Raw genomic sequence first — 24,020 nt, forward strand, 5'->3', positions numbered from 1 at the left:
TGAACTTCAGCCTACTCTTCATCACTGCTATATTGTGATCTGAGTCTATATCTGCTCCTGGGTACGCCTTACAAGCCAGTATCTGATTTCGGAATCTCTGTCTGACCATGATGTAATCTAATTGAAATCTTCCCGTATCTCCCGGCCTTTTCCAAGTGTACCTCCTCCTCTTGTGATTCTTGAACAGGGCATTCGCTATTACTAGCTGAAACTTGTTACAGAACTCAATTAGTCTTTCTCCTCTTTCATTCCTTGCCCCAAGCCCATGTTCTCCTGTAACCTTTTCTTCTACTCCTTCCCCTACAACTGCATTCCAGTCGCCCATGACTATTTGATTTTCGACACCCCTTTACATACTGCATTACCCTTTCAATATCCTCATACACTTTCTCTATCTATTCATCTTCAGCTTGCGACGTTGGCATGTATACCTGAACTATCGTTTTCGGTGTTGGTCTGCTGTCGATTCTGATTAGAACAACCCGGTCACTAAACTGTTCACAGTAACATACCCTCTGTCCTACCTTCCTATTCATAACGAATGCTGCACCTGTTATACCATTTTTGCTGCTGTTGATATTACCCGATACTCATCTGACCAGAAATCCTTGTCTTCCTCCCACTTCACTTCACTGACCCCTACTATATCTAGATTGAGCCTTTGCATTTCCCTTTTCAGATTTTCTAGTTTCCCTACCATGTTCAAGCTTCTTACATTCCATGCCCCGACTCGTAGAACGTTATCCTTCCGTTGATAATTCAGTCTTTTTCTCATGGTAACCTCCCCCTTGGCAGTCCCCTCCCCGAGATCCGAATGGGGGACTATTCCGGAATCTTTGGCCAATGGAGAGATCATCATGACACTTCTTCAACTACAGGCCACATGTCCTGTGGATGCACGTTACGTGTCTTTAATGCAGTGGTTTCCATTGCCTTCTGCATCCTCATGTCGTTGATCATTGCTGATTCTTCCGCCTCCAGGGGCAATTTCCCACCCCTAGGACAAGAGAGTGCCCTGAACCTCTATCCGCTCCTCCGCCCTCTTTGAGAAGGCCGTTGGCAGAATGAGGCTGACTTCTTATGCCGGAAGTCTTCGGCCGCCAATGCTGATTATTTATCAAAATTTAGGCAGTGGCGGGGATCGAACCCGGGACCGAAAATGTTTTTTTGACTATGAATCAAAGACGCTACCCGCAGATCACGGGTACTCGTATTACCTTTGTTAATTTAATGTCACAATTTATTCGGAGCTATGTGACATACTACTGGATTTGCTTATCATGTCAGGGTTTTCATGGAAGGTATTGGATTTGCGTGACACCTTACAAAGCTTCGTAGGAAACCATATAATTAGTAATATTCTGATTTTCCTGTTATTACAAGATTTAATAAACGCATGCTTGTCTAACACAAACTGCTTCAAATAAATACTGTCGGAGACTGGTTTCAAAAATCAAATTTCCCTGAGTGTAAATGCAGCGCTGAAGAGCTCCATGTTCATTGAACAAATATGTCTGGGATAATTTATGTTATGCATCTGCAAAAAAAATAAAAAAATAAAAAAATTGAAACCGAGTTCACGCTTGTGTGTCGTGACTAGCAGTATTCAAGGGTGTATATTAATGGCCGATCTTCTGACTATTATCGTTTCACCTTACTCTCCATCCGAACAGGCCTCGGAGGCTCAGCGGTACTGACCGATCGCCGTGTCATCCTCAGCCCATGGGCGTCACTGGATGCGGATTTGAGGGTCATCCAATCTGTACGCTGCTCTCCCGATCGTTGTTAATTTTCGTGATCGGAGCCACTTTTTCTCAGTCAACTAACTCATCAGTTGGCCTCACAAGGGCTGAATGCACTCTGCTTGCCAACAGCGGATTGCAGACACGGACGGTCACCCATCCAAGTGCTAGCCAGGCCCGACCGCGCTTAATTTCGGTGTCCTGACGGTAATCGGTGACACATCGAAAGCAAGCTCGATGGCCGATTCCCCTTACTCTTACTACAGTTCACGATTTTACTCATTTAGAACTGATGGTAAGCAACAGCAAGGACCGCCGCAGGGACCGTAATGTTATTAACAACTGCGACAGGGCGAGAGGAGAGATGGAACACAAAAAAAAAATGGTTCAAATGGCTCTGAGCACTATGGGATTTAACATCTTAGGTCATCAGTCCCCTAGAACTTAGAACTAATTAAACCTAACTAACGTAAGGATAGCACACACATCCATGCCCGAGGCAGGATTCGAACCTGCGACCGTAGCAGTCGCGCGGATCCGGACTGCGCGCTTTTTTTTTTTCAAAGTTCTCTACCACCTTTTTTTTTTTTTAGGAAGTCAGGGTAAACAAACATTCTTTATTCGTACAATTATGCTGTCCTAGGGATAAGAAAAGTATCGAGACAGCAAAAACAATTTAGAAACCAAAAAATCAACACAAAGGCCGCCCTATTTTCTATTTATTTATTTATTTATTCATTTTTTTTTGTAACAGCAATAAAGTAAATGACAATCCTAGTCACGGGCGGACCCCCCAGATATCGGGAGGATTGTGAAAAACACTTCCTAAAAAATTGGAAAAGTAAGTCCTGTATTTCGTATGACTCCGTATGAGCTCGTGTTGTTCTTGTAAATACATCCAATAATCCATCACGGACTTAATATCGTACGAAAACAAATATTTCGTCGCATGTCCAGCGATCCAATTGACCGCATATGTCTTTTGTTTGGGAAAAAAGGTCTTGTCCGGTAGAAAAAGTACATCCGATGTGATTTCTGTGTAGTTAGTGCGCTGAAGGAAGGCCAGTGTTCGACGCGTCAGCATCCAGACGTCCCTCGCTGCGCCACACATTAAACCATGTTCTTCCGTTGCTAACAGTCCACAGTTGGTGCATAGAGGAGAATCGACCATATGAATTGTATGTAATCGACTCCTGGTCACAAGTTTACGGTTTATAAGAATATACCACATCGATCTCGCTGCTGTTGACAGTAATGGAGTATGCACTGCACACCAAATGTGGTTCCACGTTCTCGACGGGTATTTGAATTCCATTATATTGCGGCCATGGTGATCCATCAAGCATCTATAGATCTCCCGAGTCGTGGGTATTCTCGTCGAAGGTACTTTCAGACGAACATAACTGTAATCAACAAGAAACGAGGCAATGTGTGCAAGAGAAGGCGAAATATTGCCCATCGCAATAGGGGGTTCGTACGAAGGCGGAACAAGTACTTCTATCAGAGCTGACGTTATGGTATGCCTTCTTTGTTGCCAATTTCGTATCATCGCTCGCATGTAAAGCGCCAGAGCTTTGTTTCTCACGTTTGTGAGGTTGAGGCCACCGTTCCGGAACTGTAGCGTTAACGTATCATATTTGATCTTAAATAACAACCCAGTACTAACATAGTAACCAAAGGCAGCCATGAGGCGATCTGCAATACCCTTCGGTATTGGTAGGATCTGCGCTACATGGGGCAGTCGTGACGCTATGTGAACGTTGGTGTATGCCACACGTTGGATCATGTCAAAGGCTCTCAGTGAGTTGTTGCGTATCGTCAGACGAACATTCTGCAGAAGCCGCCGAGAACTTGCCGCCGCTGACCGCCGTAGTGAACGGGTAAATGTAATCCCCAGACATCTCAGCGATTCCACCGTCTGAAACGGTCCCGATACGTCTTCCAGACCCCGTCCAATGTGCATAATTTTGGATTTCGTCATGTTAACGACACTGCCTGCCGCCGTCCCGTAAGAGTCTAGATGTTCAACAGCCTGACGCACTTCATGTCCTGATCTGACAAGGAGGATCATGTCGTCCGCATATGCGCGGCAAACGAAAGAGTTCTCATTAAGCACTATCCCAGTAAGTGAGCGCCTCATAACACACATCAGCGGCTCAAGCGCTACCGCAAACAGCATCATGGAGAGTGGGCACCCTTGTCGGACTGAGCTGTTAATGGGAATCGAGCCCGCTTCCCGGCCGTTTACAATCACCTTCGATGTAGCCCCTCGTATTAGCCTCATAACGATGGAGATGAAAACAGGTGGAATCGCCATTCGGCTCATGACTGACGCCAAGAAGTCATGGTTTATCCTATCGAACGCACGATCGAAGTCCACAGATATCATCGCTGCTCGCATTTTACACGTTTCCGCAAGGGCGATAACGTCACGGTATTCAGTTAACGCCGAGGAGATGTTGCTTCGCACCCCTAGGCAAGCCTGATCAGGGGATATTGTCCTGGATATCGCCAGCTTGAGACGAGACGCTAGTAGTCTTGCAAAGATTTTATAATCGGTGTTTAGCATAGTGAGAGGCCGATATTGATTAACATTGCGACTCCCCGCCATCTTCGGGATGGGAAGAAGAAAGCCCGTTACAAAATCCGACGGTAGGCGCATGTCCGGACGCATCGCCTCATTGTACATCGACACCAACTGTGGCATCATCATGTCCACGAATTCTCGATAAAACTCTAGCGTAATCCCATCTGGCCCTGGTGATTTATGGGCCGCTCCTTTTTTGAGTGCCACCTTTATATCGTCTTCTGTGAGTGGCTCCATAAGCGCTGCCTTATCCATCTCTGTCAGTGTCGTTTGCAGATGTTGCAGTATCTCTTCCCCCACGAGACGGTCCGTCGGTGTACCGGCATAGAGGTGGCGGAAATGCTCTAAAAATTCATTTGCAATGTCCTGTTGTGTTGTCAGTTGACGGCCATCTAAACCGTGGAGCACTGTTACCAATGACCGGCGGTAACGTTTATGTTCCCGCGACACATGGTGCATCGAGGTACGTTTCCCAGTGATGGTGTCGAGACATCGTGCCCGTATTGGGATGCCACCCAGTCGTCGTCGCGTGATCGATAGGATTTGTGCCTTGACACGATGAACTTCCGCTTGATGTTCTGGAGACGGCACCTGGAAGGACAGCTCACGAAGCATGGTGTAATAATAATCAAGAGTGTCTCTTTGCCATCTCGTCTTATCCCGACCATACTGTATGAGCGCTCTTCTTATTGCCGGCTTAGTACACTCGAGCCACCACTGAAGCACGGAGGTATATGTTGGTAGACGGCGTTGACATGTGGCCCATACCTCCTCGACTCTCTGACGACATTCGGTGTCTGCCAAAAGTGACGAATTGAGCTTCCATGTCCCGCGGCTTCTCCTCACACTTTGCCTAGGGAGTGCTATGGTACAAATGTAAGCCAGATGATCAGTAAATGCCGCAGGCCATCGTTCCACGTCGATCATCTTATCCAGTAGGCCAACCGAAACATGTATTCGATCGAGTCTGCTCGCTGAGTCACTGGTATAAAAAGTATATCCCTCACGGTTCCTATGAATCATGTCCCAGGTGTCGCTTAACTCCAGATCCCGGCATAGCACATGCAATTCACGAGAGGTATTGTAATGTGGAGTCTGGTCTTTTTGGGCTAAAACACAATTGAAGTCACCACCTACAATGAAATGATCGAATCTGCCGGTAAATAAGGGCATAATCTCTTCCGAATAATATCTCGCACGCGCCGGGCTGTTGTCGGTGCCGGAAGTGGCATAAACATTGAGAATGCGAATTCAATTAACATTTATCGCCAGTCCTCGTGCCGAAGGCAGATAAGCCAGGTCGCGAACCGGAATCCCGTCCCGGACCAATATTGCCGTTCCACTATCGTTGTTCGAGTGCGGCGAGGTGTAGGAGATGTAGCCATGGACTTCCTGGAACTCAGGAATGTAGAGTTCCTGTACCATCAGTATATCCACATACGACGCGTATATCATGTCCCTAAACAACTGCTGTTTCACGGGCGATCTAATGGTATTTACATTCACTGTCCCTATTCTGTATGCCTGGGGTCGAGTAGCTGTCATCTCCACATGATGTTAAAGTTTCACCGTATCGACAGTCCCTTTGCACATCCGCAGAGGGCCGCCCGACGGACGTGTCCCTGCGGTTTTAGGTTTCTTGAGATGCAGACGGATGCGAGTCCCCACCAGTAGAATGGTCCGCATCGGTGATTTCATCGTCCTGCTCATACCAGCTGATATCATTGTGGTGCTCCAAATTTTCCTGTGCAGCACTGATGAGTGACAGCTGTTGTTCTTTCGCAGCTTTAGACTCCATCGCAGAAGAGGAAGCAGGCCCCTGAGCGGATGCGTCGTCTGAGCGACATGACATATTTTCACTGTCCGAATTCATATGGTCTGCGACATCGGAAGCTTGTGGTTCCAAGTCAGACAGGTCCATAGTGTTAGTCTCCTCTGGGCTTCCAAGAAGAGAAGATAGCGTCTCCGAAGAGTTTAGTCGGCGCTTCTTGCGGCGCTTTGGCGAGCGTTGTTTGCGGGCCCTCACCTCGGCCTCTGGTGTCGGTGAATCTTGTATCTCCTGCAGTCTCGCCGTCGCCACAACGCCCTGGGGCCGTTCCACTTCTGCCTCCATACCTGTTGTGACGCTGTCAACCTCTTTTTGCACCACCTGTAATGTCTGGGATTGGAGGTTTGTCGGAGCCATTCCTTCGTCAGTGGGGTCCGAAGGCGCCTCAATCAACTGCGGCGTCGGTTCGATAGTGCGTTCCGACCTCGGCGTCACCTCCCTACGAAGCGCCGCCACGTAAGTCATCGGCAGTGACGTTGGTGTAGTCGGATTCTGGAGGTCTCCGCTAGGGAGTTGCACGAGTCTCCTCTGCATACACGCAGATCGAAAATGTCCTTCACCACCACACCCGGAGCATGTCCGGGGCTGTCCATCATAGATGACAATAGCTCGACAGCCGCCGATGTTGATGTACGATGGCACATGTTTCGTAAGGGCAATTCGCACCTGTCGGACACCATTGAGCACTGGATACGTGCTAAAACTTGCCCAACGTTCGGCCGTATGACTGATAACTCTGCCATATGGCTGGAGCGATTCAGTGACCAATGATTCTGGTACCTCGAAAGGCAGCTCGAAGACTCGAATTGTACGCACGCCCAAGCCCGAATGAGCGACTAAAACTTCGCCAATATGACCATCGGAGTGTCGGAACTGGGATCCTCGTTTGGCGGCTTCAATGATCCTATCGCATGCTGCGTCGTCAATCATCTTTACGTAAAGAGTGCTGCTCACGATTGATAAATGAATTCCAATGATCTCCGTGTAATTAAGTTGCACTTCGTCTCTCAAGAAACGTTCGATTTCGAAAGCCTTCGGTCGTGCATACTCGTTACAGAACGTGAACTGTATCGTGGTTTTTCGGAAATTATGTGCCATGGCGTTCGATTCAAACAGTAACACACGCGATTGACGACGGTGTAAACACCGCTTCTTCCGCGAACGTTCGCAGCCGGGACGTAAACAAGTCCGAGCTGCTCCGCGGCTAAAGGCGGACTGTGCTTAGAACCGCGAGACCACCGCTGCCGGCAGATGGAACACAAACAGCGGGCAATTAAGGAAACTACCATGCGACAATAATAGCAGTATAACGAGGCTAGGGAACCAGGTCAACAACACCCCGAAGAAAAGGTGCACTTTGTACCCGAAGGAAAGAAAGGAAAAAAAAAAAAAATAAAAAATGCTACGAAAAATGGAAAATTAGTAAAATCGACCAGTCAGTAAAAGTCCTTCGCTGTATTAAAGTAATCAGAATGTATTTTGGAAGTCATTCTGTAGCAAATATATGGGAGTCATTTACCTCTTTTACACAACTTGAAGATGACGCTGCATTGTGACACTAACATGCGTTAACTGACGTTACGGAAAGAAAGGCAATGGACGTGAGCAAATACACTGTAAGCAAAAACGACGACACACCACGGAAGATTTATGCAAACTGGTTACAAATGGTTATTCATTAAGATATCGACGGAAAACGTGAAACTTTAAACTGTGGTAGCCGATGGATGAACGTGCGACGCTGCGGCGCACTTTCACAGCGCAGCTGGCAAGCATGTTAGCTAGGGGTCATGTCGATACCAAGTGCGTAAAGTCTTTGTGAATTTACATACGTGTACTCCCAAGGGGAGCCGTGGCGCCATTCAGTTCGTATACTGGTCTGTCTGGCACCACTGGCTCAGGTGTGGTATCGAGTATCCCTCTTGCGGCCTCATTACCAATATGTATGATGAAGAGTTGGTATCGGTGGATTGTCATTGGCAGGTCTTTGCTTGCCAATATGTACGGGGTTCGCTGGCCCGAGAAGGAGGCACGAAATTTGGAGATTGGCGGTAGCGTCGCGACAAGAGGTGGTCACGAGGTCCGAGTGGCCGAAGCCACGAACAGCACAAGGAGGGCCTGCGCAGAGCGAAGATACCGGCGTACTTCACCGGGGTCAGCATCGACTACAAGCAGCAGGCCGGCGTTTCGTCGGTTGGTTGGCAACATGCGTGTCGGACGACCGCTCGTCGCCTGGCTGCCCTCTCCTACCAGGCTTTCATCGGCATCACTCACAAGGGAACCTCCCCATCGCACCCCCCTCAGATTTAGTTATAAGTTGGCACAGTGGATAGGCCTTGAACAACTGAACACAGATCAATCGAGAAAACAGGAAGAAGTTGTGTGGAACTATGAAAAAAATAAGCAAAATATACATGCTGAGTACTCCATGGCAAGATAGGCGCCGTGGTCCCGTGGCTAGGGTGAGCAGCTGCGGAACGAGAGGTCTATGGTTCAAGTCTTCCTCGAGCGAAAAGTTCACTTTTATTTTTATTTTCGCGAAGTTATGGTCTGTCCGTTCGTTCATTGACGCCTCTGTTCTCTGTAATAACTTTTGTGTCTGTGTTTTGCGACCGCACCGGAAAACCGTGCGATTAGTAGACGAAAGGACATGCCTCTCCAGTGGGAACCGAAAACATTTGATCGCAAGGTCATAGGTCAGCGGATTCCTCTACAGGTAAACACGTCTGATATATTCTATACGACACTGGTGACGGCATGTGCGCCACATGACAGGAATATGTTGTCGACCCACCTAACTTGTACACTTGGCGTATGGCTAAAAAGATTCTTCTACCTTGCCTGATTTAGGTTTTCTTGTGGATGTGATAATCACTCCCAAAAAAGTGATGAAAGCATAGGAGTTTGTCAGATAATAATTGTCTGAAAATAAAAAAATTAAACTTTTCACTCGAGGGAAGACTTGAACCATAGACCTCTCGTTCCGCAGCTGCTCAAGCTAACCACGGGACTACGGCGCTCCTGAGCTTAGACTGTTGTTGATGTTGCCTATATTGCCATGTACTACTCAGTATGTACATTTTGCCTATTTTTTTCATAGTTCCACACAACTTCCTGTTTTCTCTATTGATTTGTGTTCAGTTTTTCAAGGCCTATCCACTGTGCCAACTTATAACTAAATCTGAGGGGGGTGCGATGGGGAACAGTAATATTGTACTAAGGCACAGGTTTCCGTTAAACAAAAGAGGAACCTTTTGGTTAGATTTAGACGTTAACCGGTTCAATTCTTCGATTGTAATTGCATTTCTCAGTCATTAGCTATAATCTGATCAGCTTGTTGCACTAAGCTGTTCCTTTTCCGTCATTATACGTGTATTTCAGCTGCATCTTGTGGTTCAGTCGAGTGAGTACTCTTGTAATAAGTGTTCACAGGTGATGTTTTAAGACGTTACTTCAGAGCGGTCTTAATAAATGACAATCAGTTTAATCTTAAAAGTATTAACAGCCAATTGTCACCATGGCTTTAGTCAATTGTCAGAAGTGATGGGTTGGGGTCCAGTCACACCTTGGTTGCCGACTGAAATTAAAAGGTTGGTTGCTTTGAAGTAAGCCTTATCATTGCCATATTGTTTGATAATCTGTTTAACCTTTAAGCACAGGTCGGCATCTTAACCCCGAACCTTTCGACATACAGCTTTCAAACTAAAAGTTAAGTCATTTGTTTTGAGTAATTGAATCACTCTTTTCATCAATGGTGCTTGTATAGTTTTCAAAGGGCATTTAGTAAGACAGGCTGCGTCCAACGCAGTTGTAAACAGTGCTGTTTCACTGACGGGCTGCAGGTCCGATCGTCTTGTAAATTTTTGTCATATTGTTTGCTGTTCTACAATACAGCACTTCAGATTTCTTTTGCAAAGATTAAAACCTTCTTACACTTTAGGCCTAAGGTCAAAAGATTTTTGCAAATTTGTTCATTTTGTTAAAAAGAGTTTTATGGTCAAAAGCTTTGTTTATCTGTAAAAGACAGTTTGTACATTGTTAAATAAACAGGTTGTGTGAAAAGAGTTGTATTGGTGGGTCCTCCCTTCCACATTTTTCTTAATTCTAGTAAGTACCATATCACAAGTGAAACTTCCCACTGCAGCCCCCTTAGATTTAGTGGTAAGATGGCCAAGTGGGCAGAACTTTAAAAACTGAACACATATCAAACATGAAAAAAGAAACAAGGTGTATTAACTGTGAGAAAAGAAGCAAAACAGAAACAGGGAACGGTACAAGCTAAAAATTTGCAACATCGAGTGAACTGCAAGAACCACGGCGTCGTGGTGCTGTGGTCACGATGTCGGACTGCGAAGGGGGATATCCGTGTTCAGATATCCCTGACGCCTCTTTTTTTTCACAAAACTATGAACCGTCCGTCCGGTCATTGACATGGCTGTTCACTGTATTCAAATTTGGGTTTGTGTCACGGTGTAAAGTCCGTTTGCAAGAAGCGAGCTCCATACGTACGTACCTCTTATTTGTTCCACACAAGAACCACATGTTATGACTCTTGAATTCCGTTTTGGAAATTTTGGCTCTTTGATTATCTTTATTGTAACATAGTTCATACTCGTTTATTTGTTGTTTTCATTTCTATGAGAGGTCTGTGTGGCATCTCGCCTGCTCTCACTTTCATCACATTTACTTACGATAGTGACATTTTCTTACCACATGAATCATATTCTGTAATCAGTGTACAGTATGGCAATTGCCAAGACAACTGAAGGAGAACAGACACGTCAATAACCGGACAGACACTTCATAATCTTGTGGGACGAAAACATTGGTTGTTTGGTTGGTTGCTTGATTTGGTGTAGGGGACCAAACAGCGTGGTCATCGGCCCCATCAGATTAGGGAAGGAAGGGGAAGGAAGTTGGCTGTGCCCTTTCAAAGGAACCATCCCGGCTTTCGTCTGAAGTCAATCAGAGAAATCACGGAAAACCTAAGTCAGGTTGGCCGGACGTGGGTTTGTACCGTCGTCCTCCCAAATGTGATTCCACTGTGCTGGCTAGGTGAAAAAAAAAGAAAAGAGCAAGAGATCTGAACACGGATATCCTGCTTTGCAGTCCATCACCGTGACGACACTCCACAGCTCGTGGTCTTGCGGTACCGTTCTCGCTTCCCGCGCACTGCGTCGCGGGTTCGATTCCCGGCGGGGTCGGGGATTTTCTCTGCCTCGAAATGACGTGTCTTTCATCATCATTTCATCATCATTGACTCACAAGTCGCCGAAGTGGCGTCAGCTAAAAAGGACTTGCAATTGCGGCCCGAACACCCCGCATGGAGTCTCCCGGCCATCAATGCCGTACGATCATTTCATTTCACCGTGACGACAACTGGTGCTTCATTGAACATAAGGACCATTAATACGCGCCCTTTAAGCGACTACCATTAGCCCCTGTACACCAAAAATCGTGTTTACAGTGGTGTTGGGAACTTTCCGCCTGGAGGCTCACTGACTGGAGTAGAATTGTCTTCAGTGATGAGTGCCGCTTCGAACTGAGCCCACACGACCAGCGAAGACGTGTGTGGAGACGCCCCAGGCAGCGCTGCGATACCAATCTGATTGTCGCCTGCTGTACGGCCTGATAACCCGGGGTGATCGTCTCGGGTGCCGTTTATTTTCACAGCAGCCCCCTTTGGTTCTCACACACAGCATCTTTACAGCACAGCCGTATGTCGACGATATTCTACCCACATCTTTGTTGCCCTTCATGGCCAGGAATCCAGGGGTCACATCTCAGTAAGATAATGCCCTGTCAGACACGGCGAGACTTCTCACTGCTTGCCTTCGTGCTTGTGAAACCCTAACTTGGCTAGCAAGGTCGCCAGATGTCTTCTCAACCAAAAATGTTTTGCAGCGATATGGGCAAGGCCCTCTACCCATCTCAGGATTTGGACAATGTAACCTACCAGTTAGGCCGAATTTGGCACTTGTCCGTCAGGACGACACCCAGCAATTCTTTCAACCAATGCCTTGCTGAATTACTGCTTGTGTAGGGATTAGAGGTGGAGGAATGCATTATTTACCAGCTCAGTTTGTAATGCTCATCCTCTTTAATGAATCATCCGATTTTTGTGAAATTGTAATCATTTGTTTCTCTGTACATGTGAGAGACGACAAGTTACTCTCTCACCTACTTTTTGCATACGGAAAGTTATTAAAGATTTTATTACCACTCAATGCACCTAGAGCGAGACTGCAGAAAGTTAACAGCCTGAGCAGAGGTTGAAGGGGCCCGGTAGGGCCTTTATGATACTTAGCTCGTAGAAACAGCTTGTTGGGAGTTGAAAGTAATTGGCAGCAAGCCCATCCCTTAGTGAATCTTGCTAAACAAGTCCACAGCCATACAGGGCAAACAGGGCAGCTCTTCGTCAGGACAGGACTCCAGCAGAACAAAGCCGCGATACCTGCTGTGGCGCCAGAAGAAGCCTGGGCAGGGGCGACAGTCTAAAGCAGGCATTGGATGCAGAGCCACATATAATAAAAATTCACATGTTTTTGTGTTCGCCGATACTGCAAGAAGGCCAGTGAGCCACCTCCCTCAGCCGCACTTGTTGTATAAGAAAACTCGGGGGTCTGAGAAATGCTTAGAGATGGAATCTTTATTACACCTCATAGCTAGGACTAACAAGCTCCTAGGCGCAGCCGATTTACATAAAGACCTTTGAGATTGTATCTGTTTGCTTCTTGCCGTGGGAAGAGAGACAACTTTGAAGAAAATCATCTTTTCTCCCTCTGCAAAAGAAAAAATTGAGGAATTGGCGATTTCTTTCTTTTTTTTCAGAGACGTAGGTTTCTTAACGCTTGCCCTGGTTCGACATGAGTTTGTGCTGTCGTGTGGGAGGGGGAGATTTAGCATCTCTAGAGCCTTGTGATTGGCTCAAGACGGTGTGAAGGCGGTGTCGTTCGTGCACTTTGCGGGAAAACGGAATTTTTTTCTGGATAGGTGGGAAGCTCTCGAGTGCGGGGACCTTTGCACTGGGAAGTTCTTCTGGTCGAAACTCTTACATGTGTGGTAGAGAATAAATTGCGATCCGTCTGCCTGATCGCTAGACGATGAGATTTTTGCATTTCTTTCGTGTGCGCGATCGATTCACAGAGGCCGCCTCCACGTCTCACCTCCTCCGCCGCACACATCTCGCCAGCTGCAAAGTCACGTCACCACATGAAGTAAACAGTGTTACGTACTGCTGCTCCGGCATCGTCAGGGCATACAGATCTCAAACGCCACTTGCTCTCAGCTGCAACTCAGTACATTTGGTCAATCAAAGTCTGCTCAGCGTCAGGTCAATTCATATTGCGTTATCCATATTTTCGGGCCAGAGTACTTGACTCACTAATCATCTAGTTAACCGTCTTTGGCAGCGAGACGCCACCCAGTGTAGTGTTTAATCTTCTGTTAGTTGTTTAGGGAATTCAATCTGTAACTTGTTTCGTAGAATTTATGTTTTGTTTGGTAAAATGAATGTTGTTAGTATACTAAATTTTGCCATCATTCTCAATCACATGCACTTCACGTCAACATATTCCCGCCTCACTGGATAATTCCTTCGCAGTGTATCGTTAATTTTTTTGCGTTTATTTCAGCCAGGACTATGACAGAGCTCTCGTCATGAGTAGCATATTCAGTGGCGTGCAAAAAAAAAAAAAGCCATATCACCGTTTAAATTTAGTCCTAAAAGGCGTTGTAGAGACTAAGAGGCTAATTAAGAAACGTTTCTGCATTTCGAAACAGTTGACAACATTTTCATATACTTTGGCCACAGCATTCTGCAGTGGTAGGATTTAAAAATTTGTTGCATGAATACTTCCTAGTCTAACAATACCATCACTTGCAAAGCAGGCTAGAAATCAGATTAATAAAGTTGCTCACGCAGCATATGTTCGCTTTATCGGGCAACAACAAAGTTATTGACTGTGGATGGTATCGTCAGAATGGAAATAATGAAGTCACTTTAAAAACATCATTAATTTTGGCACTTACCTAGAATGGATTTCCACGTAGATTTCGTCGAAGTTGTTATGGCTCATCTTGTTGATTCTAGGGTGATTCCACTTTGACTGCTAGAAGGTCCAGATTTGCATTTCAGCAATATTTGAAGACCTAACAAATGCATTTTTCAGGAAATTCTTAATGATCAAACATCCCAGATCAGAAAAATGGTATGGTAGAAATAATTTTTGACTTCGTGTTCACGATCCACATTTTTATGAAACTTCTTGTAAATTTAAATATACTTGTTCTTAATTGTCACATAATCAATAAAACAGTTTGTATCAATCTTCATATATTTAATTTCCACTGTAACCAAACACAAGACTTGATTGTTCTTTTACAAAGCGAAGTAACAACTATACTTCTGCAAAGTGAAATAAAGACTGCTCTGTGCTCATTCGCGTCAAATCGGTTACAAGTAAGTCAAAGATTATGACAGTCTCACAGAAATAAATACACACAACAACCATATGACTGTAATATATCGATACATCGGAGTACCTATACATTAATAAAACCAAATGTGAATATTGTCACAAAAATATGTTTGTTACTTCGCAGAAAAGTAGTACGATATTACTGGTATCGAGAACTGGGGTTGGAGTGCCGTAATGGTCACGTAAATAAAGAACCATTACACTAGGTACCTATAAAGATAATAACTCCAGCTCGTTAGGCTGGCAGATGCGAAATCACTTATAAATATACACTCCTGGAAATGGATAAAAAGAACACATTGACACCGGTGTGTCAGACCCACTATACTTGTTCCAGACACTGCGAGAGGGCTGTACAAGCAATGATCACACGCACGGCACAGCGGACACACCAGGAACCGCGCTGTTGGCCGTCGAATGGCGCTAGCTGCGCAGCATTTGTGCACCGCCGCCGTCAGTGTCAGCCAGTTTGCCGTGGCATACGGAGCTCCATCGCAGTCTTTAACACTGGTAGCATGCCGCGACAGCGTGGACGTGAACCGTATGTGCAGTTAACGCACTTTGAGCGAGGGCGTATAGTGGGCATGCGGGAGGCCGGGTGGGCGTACCGCCGAATTGCTCAACACGTGGGGCGTGAGGTCTCCACATTACATCGATGTTGTCGCCAGTGGTCGGCGGAAGGTGCACGTGCCCGTCGACCTGGGACCGGACCGCAGCGACGCACGGATGCACGCCAAGACTGTAGGATCCTACGCAGTGCCGTAGGGGACCGCACCGCCACTTCCCAGCAAATTAGGGACACTGCTCCTGTGGTATCGGCGAGGACCATTCGCAACCGTCTCCATGAAGCTGGGCTACGGTCCCGCACACCGTTAGGCCGTCTTCCGCTCACGCCCCAACATCGTGCAGCCCGCCTCCAGTGGTGTCGCGATAGGCGTGAATGGAGGGACGAATGGAGACGTGTCGTCTTCAGCGATGAGAGTCGCTTCTGCCTTGGTGCCAATGGTGGTCGTATGCGTGTTTGGCGCCGTGCAGGTGAGCGCCACAATCAGGACTGCATACGACCGAGGCACACAGGGCCAACACCCGGCATCATGGTGTGGGGAGCGATCTCCTACACTGGCCGTACAGCTCTGGTGATCGTCGAGGGGACACTGAATAGTGCACGGTCCATCCAAACCGTAATTGAACCCATCGTTCTACCATTCCTAGACCGTCAAGGGAACTTTCTGTTCCAACAGGACAACGCACGTCCGCATGTATCCCGTGCCACCCAACGTGCTCTAGAAGGTTTAAGTCACCTACCGTGGCCAGCAAGATCTCCGGATCTGTCCCCCATTGAGCATGTTTGGGACTGGATGAAGCGTCGTCTCACGCGGTCTGCACGTCCAGCACGAATGCTGGTCCAACTGAGGCGCCAGGTGAAAATGGCATGGCAAGCCGTTCCACAGGACTACATCCAGCATCTCTACGATCATCTCCATGGGAGAATAGCAGCCTGAATTGCTGCGAAAGGTGGATATACACTGTACTAGTGCCGACATTGTACATGCTCTGTTGCCTGTGTCTATGTGCCTGTGGTTCTGTCAGTGTGATCATGTGATGTATCTGACCCCAGGAATGTGTCAATAGAGTTTCCCCTTCCTGGGACAATGAATTCAAGGTGTTCTTATTTCAATTTCCAGGAGTGTAATTCGTGCTAATAAGAAATGCAACGAAAAACTTGTAGTAACAGCTCTTGCAAACTTTATTGACTTCTACATCTTTCGTGCCATTTTAAGATTCAGTGTAGAGTGCTAGAAAGAATCTACAAGATAGCTACAGCCTTGTTATCTGAGAGTTGTAACGGTGTTGTAGGAAGGAAGATTAGGGTATAATGTCCCGTCGACGATAGCTCAAATTCAGTTAGGCCGAGGATGGGCAAGGAAATAGTTCGTATCCTTTTCAGAGGAACTATTCCCGAATTTTTCTCAGGCGATCTGGGAGAAATCACGGAAAACCTCAATGTGGACGGGCAGACGAGGATTTGAGTCGCCCTCCTCCCTCATGGAAATCCGCTGCCTAGCACTGTGACATAGCGCTGGGCTGCAGTCAGAAATATTGGGTTTACAGCTTTGCTTCTGCAATTTTGAAATAGACAGCGGCCAGTGGTGGTGCGGGTGGTAGGTCATAAGTGTCACACAGAACAGATGAAGGTCCAAATAGTGGCTAGCTAAGGATTTTACAAATTAACACGTTTCTGTTACTGATTAAATTGGTTAAGAAACCCTGGAATGGTACAATAACATGTACCCTTCAGTTATGGAGAATTAAAGAATTAAAAATCATACTTCTTATTTTAGGTAATTTATTCAAAAAAACAATATAAAAATGCTGATTTTTTTTGTTGGGTCCAAATGTGGGCTTCCTTTAACACAAAGAAAACATATTTAAAGAAAAGTTTGATGTTCAAGTTTATTCGCAATAGTCACAAATATAAACGCCATTGTCCGTCCCTGCACATTCAGTATGGGTCTACATACAGCACTGGTTACAATGAATGCAAATTTCCCCGTTGGCGTTCGCTGAAAATGGGCAGTCACAGAACATGCAAGATATAGTTGCCCCATAGGGCGTTCAATCTTCAGAAAACTCTAAATCACTTTCTTCATCGTCTAGGGTAGGTTCGTCCTCATTAGATAATTCGTCAGACCAAGATACGTCTACTTTCTTTCTCATCCGTAGATTTGTTTTTGTTTTCGTTTTTTTTTTGTTTCTCTTGCCTCTTTATTTGATTTTTGAATGTGCTCCAAATTTTAATCAGGAAAAGTTAGCTGTCTCTTCCTCTTCAGTGACATATACAAGGCACTCGTGAACTCTTCTTTGTACGGTGATTCTGCAATGAAGCACGATTTTGCAGATTTACGACCTCTATTGAGTGATTTCTTTGCAGTTGTGGGTGGTTGGGAAAAGTCAAAAGAGCTAACAGGAGTAGAAGTTTCTGGTCGTGCATGTGACGAGTAAGGAATGAGCAGAACAAATTCAGGAAACGTTCCTGGCTGAGGAGACGATAACCTGAATTTGCTCGTAGGTTTACCGTTAGAAGTTCTGTGTTATTCGTTCGCGATTATCCTGGCTGAGGATCGATCGATAGGCGAGATCATTGGCGATTCAGAAAAAGGTCTGCTCAATTTGTACCAGCTGCGTTAATGGTGAACGATGCGTTAATCCCATCCCTCTCTGCTAAAACAAGCGCCATTCTTTTTAAATCGGACAAAGTGTAACCAAAAATCCTTTGTTCCGTTGTCACCAAACAATAAACAAGATCTTCTTCCGGATGTGGTCCTAAAACAAAAGACCTACCTGGATTAACACTGGCAGCAATTGGAATAACACCTGTTTTCGTACTGAAAGTCTGCAGGGTGGAGCTTGGTACATCATATACTTTTGCAGCCTTTAAAGTTCTCATTTTCTTCGCCCTCACAGCAGAGATGGCTTCGGCCATCTTCAAAGGATCCCACGTCTTCCTTTTGCCATTGGCTTGTTATCTGGCACCCTGAAAAACCAATCTAGAGCAGATTTCAACCAAAATTATAGGAATATAAATTGTTCCAAATATGGACTGGCCCATAATTAGACCCTTCATGGTAGCCCATATTTGGACGACACTGTGGTTCGTGCTAAATGACTCCAACGGTCATTACGAAATACAGGCAGATTAATGAAAACTGGGAAATAGATACTTTAAGATATCAGTAATACTGTTCTTCGGACGAACTGCACGCATAGCTAAGTCAGAATGTAAAGAAAAAGAGTGAAGTCCACATAATCGAGGTTTCACAAGCAAAATCTCACTGCAACCAAACAATATGCATTCGCTTGACCAATTAATTGTTTACAGTTGTCCTCATAGGTGGTGGGGGACACACCTAAACGCGTCGCGGTCAGGTGTGTAACGTTCTCTGGCAGCAAGCACCCAAAGTGAAAGTTAAAAGAACATTTCGATGTATAATCCTCACTGTGACAAATAATTTATATGTATTTCTGTTAACTGAATTTCAAAAGGACACTTAATTTTGTGAGGAAAAAGATAATTATGAATTTTTGTTGTTATAAAGGATTATTCAAAGAGTGTGAAATACTTTCTGTGGCGGAGGATGTGAAAACCGCCACAGAAGAAGCGATATGTAATTAAAAATGACAAAGACTGTATAAGAATTAGTTAAGATATAAATAGACAATATATTGTAATAGAATCGCTTGTCTTCTGCACCGTCTGAATGGGAGAGGAACCTGTGACGTTGCATTAAGTTCGTAGGTAGTCTTCATTTGTCATAAGTCGATGATCGATGCCATTTGTAGCTGGGATTGTAAAAGGTATGTAAAGATTTTAATTGTTACTGTTAAAATATATTTATCTAGTAAAATCTGTTTGTCACAATTACTGCAAAGTTCGCACCGGACATTACCAATTTTATTTAAGTAATTTCAGCACTTTATTGGATATCGCTGATGGTGCAGAGCTGCGCCGCGAGCGAGCAGTCTGCAACAGTGGCAGATTTAAATATAGGATCGCAATAACGACCACATCCTAAAAAGGGTATAGGTAGAGGTGAAGGAAAATAGTAAAGTGTTTCTTTTCACAGCATTCCAGACTCAGAATAAAAAGAGATAGTAGATTTTATCTTATGCATTCACAAGCAGTTTTTGTAAATTTTCATTCAAAAAGTGATAAATTCTGAACATATCGTAAGGTGTATTTAAAAATTGGATAATTTTCATGAGAGCTTAGCAATATAAAAGAAAGAAAACACTTTCATATAGTAAAGATAGTCTTATGCTTCAAAGCTAGTCGGGGTGCATCCAGTTAAACAAAAATCCACAGCAACGTGAAAATGTTTGCTAAGTTCGATGGACAATAATATTTTCACTCTTGCACAAACAGCTTTAGTACTTGAATAAAAGTAAAACTCGAACCATTAATCTGCAACAGAATATTTCATACGTACAGTAATAATCACAGATGAAAAATTTACTGTAACCTTTCATTGCTCATGTCAATCCATGTATATGTTAAGTTCAATTTCAACGGTTTCCCAATCAAATTAAACGCAAAAAGCAAAGAAAGTTTAAAACCAGACGGTCAACTCCCGAATAATTAAAACAGATAGAATCGCATTAAACTGGCGCCCAACGTGGGGCCAGAATATGCAGTTGCCAAATAACTCAGAAATAGTTGAGGAATCGTTGCGACTGAACTTTGTTGTGAAAAGATTAATCACTTTCAAATGTGTTCTACGTGTTATACAATCCATGCTGTGTGGTAATCTGTGTAAACGATCTTATAGATGAGAAAACATCGAGAGAGAGGCTGAAGAGAAGATCACATACCATTAAGAAATAGTACCTACCACAGCACGAGGGGGCAGCTGCACCCCAAGATAAATCAACGAGAGGTAAGACTACGGTGTAGTTGTCCTGTTGGTAGTGGGGTAGCTCCAGTACAGTGTTCTCAAATCATTAATGGTGTGCTTGTAGTTTGTGAATAGTAAATACAACAGGACCAAGTTAAAGTAATTAGTTATCTTAGGTGGCAGCTCTTCTTGCGACCCCAGGTCTCCTACCCATGCTCAAACCACCGCCCATATCTGGACTAGCTTCTATAAGCTTTGAGATTTGTAAATATAATGCCGTCAGAAAATTTGTCGATTTGCGATTGCATTTAAAGTTATTCTCGACTGAATAAGTCCACCTAGGAGCCCAATTCTCGTCATTTAATCTGCGGCTGAGGCTCATAGCTGGGTAAGATATATGGGAAGCACCTATTAGTGAAAGAACGTACAGAGAATTGTGTTGACGCTTGGAGGACGATGATTTTGACGTCAAGTGCAACAGAGAAGGTTTCCGAAGCTACTGAAACAGAAAGAAACAATCACAGGAGATCGTTAACGAGAGCTGAGCACTGAAAGCCAAACGTCCACAGTACAGCTACAGACATGAAAAGGTGATTTTGCAGCATGTCAGTGATCGACTCCATGTCGCAAAACACATCAAAACGTACTTGGAAACGTTGAAATGGGAAGTTCTACCCCAGCCGGCGTATTCTCCAACCGTTGGTCCCTCTACCACCTTTTTCGATAAATGGCACACGGCCCGGTTGACCAGCACTTCCGGTCATATGAATAAGTGTAACATTGGATCGATTCATGGAGCTACTCAAAAGACACCCAGTTCTTCTGCCGCAGAACGCACGTGATGCCGGAAAGATGGAAGAAAGTAGTGGCCAGCGGTGGCAAATACTTTCAATTGTAAATGTTTTCACAATAAAGCTCGAACTTTAAGGAATAACAGTGGTAGCAAAGTTTTAGAGCTTGCACCAAAGGATCATTCTACCAACTACTTGACAAAATTTGTAATATCTGTGAAAGATGGGGAATCCAGCATAAATTGTCTAGCGGACTAAAGCATAGGAGCACTTCGATGAGCTCTAGCGGTGCGAGAAACAGATAGAGCCCTAAATGGGCATAAAGTGATAATTTACCCAGTGATTGACAACATAAATACTTGGTTTTAGGGGATTAAGTAAGTTGTAGACACTTACGTAGCAATGCAACCTTTTTCATATATCCCGCTGTGACGAAGGTCTTATAAATGAAGCACTAAACTCCTGTCAGTGTTATTTTCTCACCAGATTCCTCTTCTGTTTCCAGCGCATAATTTAAGCGTTCTTTATAAAAATATGTATGTCCTACACTAGGTCAGGAACAATCATCTGATCTATTGATAATGGAAAAGGATGACTGTGTGTACCCGCATTTATAGGTATACACTGTGTTGCGGAAGTAATTGCATGTACTCAAACATTTGGTTAGGATGCAGCGATAAATATAGATGACATGTGATAATGTGACTTCAAGAGCTTAGGGATCTGTGCTGCGTGCGACATTCGTTCCTTGGGATGTTATGTTCGGACGAACTATGAAAGAAAATATATTTTTTTAGCTTCTTGGGCTGTAGAAGTTAACGTGATAGGAGGCAATGGATATGTTAAGGAATTACTGTATTTAGAGAAAAGAAGCTGAATATTTGTTCTGAGTTTTAATACAGACGAGATTATCGCTGAAAATTAATGTCTAGACATCAGGGACCGATGCACTCTCTGGAACAATACACAATATTGGAAAAGGTATATGTTCAAGAATTTTTCTTGGTAGAACAAGGATCCCTGCCTGAAATATACTGACTGCTTAAAAGAAAGTGAGGATCGTCGCATCGTGAAAGCATCCAGAGCCTGCAGTCGAACTTTTATCAGTTTCAACAGTAAAAAAATTCTACTTATTTAAAGCACGAACCACAATACAATACATACATAGGTCTTACGACGCAACGGGCAGTGAAATTGTACCATGCACTTGCTTGCGATCTTCAGAGTTACTTGAGAACTTATCCGGTGATTGCTCTATGAATATTTTTTAAACAAAGAATAAAAACTATACATGCATTTACAGGTCAGCTAGGAGGCGCACAGAAGAACATCAAGTAAGACAAACGCTTCATTATTATTGCAAAAGCAAAAGTTGAACTTAGATACAATTAGAATCGATAGATAAATGGCAGAAGCTTGAAAGACTTCTATTGTTTCTATCAAATGGACCCACCTTCAGATTTATTGGTTATTTGTTACTAAAACGGGTTCAGCTAGTACAGTAAAGATTTATTTCGCAAATGGTAAATCGTCTGAACAACATATCAATCAATGACGAAAAGTCAACTTGGGTTTAAATCAATTAGTTTGAGTGTGTGTGTGTATGTGTGTGTGTGTGTGTGTGTGTGTGTGTGTGTGTATGTACAAAAATATACATATCAACTGATACAACTTCTCTGCCTACACATACAACACACACTACAGTACGAGTATGTGTGTGAGTGCAGTTGTTTGGGTCTTTTGCCGGCCGCTGTATCCGAGCGGTTCCGCGCGGAACCGCGCTGCTGCTACGGTCGCGGGTTCGAATCCTGCCTCGGGCATGGATGTGTCTAATGTTCTTCGGTTAGTTAAGTTTAAGTAGTTCTAAGTGTAGGGGGCTGATGACCCCAGATGTTAAGTCCCATAGTGCTCAGAGCCATTTGTTTGGGTCTTTCATTTTATTTTAAATTCCTTAAGATTCAAAAATGGTTCATATCCATTTGCACAACTCGATTGTTCAGTGAGCTGGAGTCTCAATACGAACTGTACCCTTTGGTGTCTCCAGTCGATCTGTCCGCTTTTGCGTCTACACCAGCATTGTCCCTCTGCCCGTCCCCGGGCGCGTTTCTCGCGCGCCGAATATCCTCGCTCAACTGACTGGGGCAGTTCCTTTTCCTGAAGCCGTCCGTCTCATTGGCTACAGCTTATTCTACATTTTTTTACATTTTAACATATTTAAATAATCAAAGCTTGACCACTTTCACCTCCTAAATAAAGTAACAATAATATCCATTACGTAGCAAACGTTAAATTCTTTTACATAAAACCAATACAATTTCCATCTTAGCTTTGAATGCCACTACCAGCAGCCTTGCACCAATGCGCCTTCTGATAAGTAAATAGTCCATGTTCCACTACCATACAATGCTGTGCTCCAAACGTACATTCCCAGAAATTTCTTCATCAGATTAAGCCCTATGTTTGATATCATTTCATTACTTTCGTCTTTCGTCCACCTGCTCTCAATCCATATTCTGTACTTATTAAATTGCTTGCTCAGTTCAGCAGATCCTTTAATTCTTCTTCACATTCACTGAGGATAGTAATGTCATCAGATAACCTTATCATTGACAGTCGTTCACTCTGAATTTTAATTCCACTCCGGATCATTTCTTTTATTTCCATCATTGCTTCTTCGATATCTAGTTCGAACAGTAGGGGCGAAAGACTATATCCTTGTCCACACCCTTTCTTAATCCGAACACTTCGTTCTTTGTCTTTCACCTTCATTATTCCCTCTTGGCTCTTGTATATGTTGTGTATCACCCGTCTTTCCCCATAGCTTATCTTTATTTTCGTCAGAATTTCGAACATCTTGCATCATTTGACATTGGCGATCGCTTTCCAACATCTGTGATGGCCTTTTTAGATGTCCATTTCTCTTCAACTGTACTGCCTGCTGAACTGTTCCTTATTGCTGTATCTATAGCCTTAGAGAAGCGTATGTCGTCATTCGTTAATACTTCCGTATCCCACTTCGTGGCGTATTGATTCTTCTTTACTAATGTATTTAGCCTACTCTTCATCACTTCTATATTGCGATCTGAGCCTATGTCTGCTCCTGGGTACGTCTTACATTCGAGTATCTGATTTCGAAACCTCTGTCTGACCATGATATAACCTGACTGAAACCTTTCCCTATCACCTGATCTTTTTCCAA

Source organism: Schistocerca gregaria, chromosome 8 (assembly GCF_023897955.1).
Source record: "Schistocerca gregaria isolate iqSchGreg1 chromosome 8, iqSchGreg1.2, whole genome shotgun sequence".
In the NCBI taxonomy this organism is placed as follows: Eukaryota; Metazoa; Arthropoda; class Insecta; order Orthoptera; family Acrididae; genus Schistocerca; species Schistocerca gregaria.